The sequence below is a fragment of the Pinus tabuliformis genome, chromosome X (assembly GCF_031772625.1).
Source record: "Pinus tabuliformis cultivar Carrire ecotype Pingquan chromosome X, CPIR1, whole genome shotgun sequence".
NCBI lineage: Eukaryota > Viridiplantae > Streptophyta > Pinopsida > Pinales > Pinaceae > Pinus > Pinus tabuliformis.
In genome coordinates, this window is record NC_142308.1 from 772,611,583 (window position 1) to 772,614,723 (window position 3,141).

Genomic DNA, 3,141 nt, shown 5'->3' on the forward strand with positions numbered 1-3,141 from the left:
GAGTTAGTTTAGAAGTTTGAATTAAATTAGCTTTAAGTACTCCTAGATCAGCATCATCCAACTCTACACACACACACACCCTTAGATTGGGAAACTGGTCCCATTATCCCCAGTCGGACCTGCTATACCAAACAGATAAGGAGCTGCCAACCAAGGTCCGGACCGGGTGGGTATCCCCCTTGTTGTCGACCCGATTTTCGAGGCTTCAACACACCCATAGAATCAAGAAAGAGCTCTCAATCTGTTAATCCTTACTATGTCTGGACCTGGTAAGTTTCCCCGTGTTGATTCAAATTAAGCCACAAGCTCCACTCCTAGTGGTGCCCTTCCGTCAATTTCTTTAAGTTTCATCCTTGCGACCATACTCCCCCTAGAACCCAAACACTCTGATTTCTCAAAAGGTGTTGGCAAAGTCCTGAGAGAAACATACACCGATCCTTGGTCGGCATCGTTTATAGTTGATACTAGGACGGTATTTGATCGTCTTCGAGCCCCCAAATTTTGTTCTTGATTAATGAAAACATCCTTGGAAAATCCTTTCACAATGGTCTGTCTTTCATAAATCCAAGAATTTCACCTCTGACAATGAAATACGAATGCCCCCGACAGTCCCTATTAATCATTACTCCAGTCTCAAAGGCCAACACAATAGGACCAAACTCCTATCATTTTATTCCATGCTAATGTATTCAGAGCATAAGCTTTCTTTGAGCACTCTATTTTTTTCAAAGTAATAGTGTTGGAGCCGCGACCCAGCCAATTAAGGCCAGGAGCACGCCACTGACAAAAGGGACGGAAGGGCAGGTGCACACCAAGTAGGCAGACCGACCTTTACGAGCCAAGATCCAACTATGATATTTTTAACTACAACAACTTAAATATATGCTATTGGAGCTAGAATTACCATAGCTACTGGCACCAGAATTGTCCTCCAATGGATCCTCGTTAAGGGATTTAGATTGTACTCATTCCAATTACTAGACTCGATGAGCCCAATATTGTTATTTATTGTCACTACCTCCCCATGTCGAGATGGGGTAATTTGCATGCCTACTTCCTTCCTTGGATGTGGTAGCCATTTCTCAGGCTCCCTCTCCGGAATCGAACCCTAATTCTTCATCACCCGACACCACCATGGTAGGCCTCTATCCTACCATCGAAAGTTGATAGGGCAGAAATTTGAATGAAGCATTGCCAGCACAAGGGTTGTGCGATCCATCGAGTTATCATGATTCACCAGAGAAGTGGGCAAGCCCACACCGACCTTTTATCTATAAAATGCATCCCTTCCAAAGAGTTAGGACTTGGTGCACGTATTAGCTCCAGAATTACTACGGTTATCCAAGTAGTAGAGTACCATCAAAAAAACTATAATTGATTTAGTGAGCTATCCGCCATTTCACAGTCTAAATTAGTTCATACTTAGACATGCATGACTTAATATTTGATACACGAATATGACTACTGACAGGATCAACCAGGTAGCACCCTCCCACTTCAAAGGGTGTAACACCCACAAGTTGTTATTCGTTTGGCGGTGGGTGCGGGACGGGTGAGTGGGGCGCACCTGGAACGGTGCGATGAGTTAGAGGAAATGTGAAATAAACTAAGTGTTATGATGTGAAATGTCGAAGATTTTATATGGTGGGGCGGTCGCCCTCACCATGACCGACCATGAAAACACCTAAGTGTGGGTCGGTTTAGCCATGGGAAATTCCCCTACCTTGGGCGGCCATCTTATCAGTACATGAGGAGGAGTTGGAGAAGATCATTCATCCAATGAGATCATGGAGTTCTAAGCCTTCTAGGAGTAGGAAGTGCGAGCTAGAGATTGGGAGTCTGAAATGTAGGGCGAGGTGCAGGCGACATCGCAGGTCAAAGCACTTAGCCGCAGAACTGGGTCAACTGAAAGAGGTTGTGCAAGGGTGTACGAGGGTATTGGCGAGCGAGCTGAATGAACTCGTGCGAGGGAATGCGAGGGCGTCAATAGGCAAGCTGAATGATGTCATGTGAGGACATGCAAGGGCATCGACGAGCATGTTGAACGAGTTCTCGTTTGAAGTCATTTGGTGGATGAGTTGAATGAAGGCATGTGAGGGCATCGATTGACAGACCGAATGTGATATCGTGTGAAGGCATGTGAGGGCATCGGCGGGCAAGCTAAACGAAATCTCGGGTGAATTCGTTCGGGCAAGTGGTCGAACGAAGGTGTGTTTGGGTGGGCAGTCAAACAAAGGTGTGTTCAGGTGGGCAGTCGAATGGAGGTGTGTTCGGGAGAGCGGTTAAACGAAGGTGCTCAGGTGGTCAGTTGAATGGTCATTCGGTGAACGAAACAAATGGGCGGTTGTGGTGACTCAGGTGAATGAGTTGGCACCCATGCAAACATGAACGACAAAGGGCAAATCATTCGGGCAAGGTGACACGAGATGGAAGCGCGACGAGTTGAACAGTGGTTCATTCAACGAGTTGGAACTTCATGATGGTAGGCGCGTGCGGTTAAACAGTGAGCTCGGGTGCTAGTGAAATGTGAGCGGTCAATCGTGCAGTGAGTTGTGTGATGGGTGAAAATGGTGAACAACGTGCTGAATAGTGCAATGGTGAACAAGTTGCAATGGACGGTAGAACCGGTGGGCACTCAGAATGGTGGTTCGGGTAGTTTGAACGATGCAAGCCGGGTTGCACGGTTGTGACAGATATTATACCAAGGAAACTTGGGGTTTCCTGCAAAGATTGTAAAACTATATATTTTGTGAAATATTGTTATTATCGGGGCAGACTCATATTTTAGGGAGTTTCCCCTCCCATTAAAATATCCATCGTGCATTTATGTTGAATGGTAATAACGATGAAGATGATTAATTGAATGTTTTCGCTGTGTATGTGAATGTTATACTTAGAAAATTTGAAAAATAAACTAAGTATAGAAAGTAGTGTAGAACTTTTTTTCTACAAATCAGTCAGCTCTGATACCATGTAGAAATTTTGAATAATATAACACTTATTCACAGAGATTATCATGATTATACACTATTTGCGGAATGCATGCATAATACATAACCTCCTCTACGTTGATCATCAATTTGCGGAATTAAAGAAACAATCGCATGCGCACATTGAAACATCAATCACACATATCAACAC

General features: G+C 44.5%; 1 pseudogene; it reads right to left on the reverse strand.

Moving 5' to 3' along the window:
• Positions 1 to 371: 371 nt before the first annotated feature.
• Positions 372 to 1,481, reverse strand: LOC149142167 (18S ribosomal RNA; annotated as a pseudogene).
• Positions 1,482 to 3,141: the final 1,660 nt, after the last annotated feature.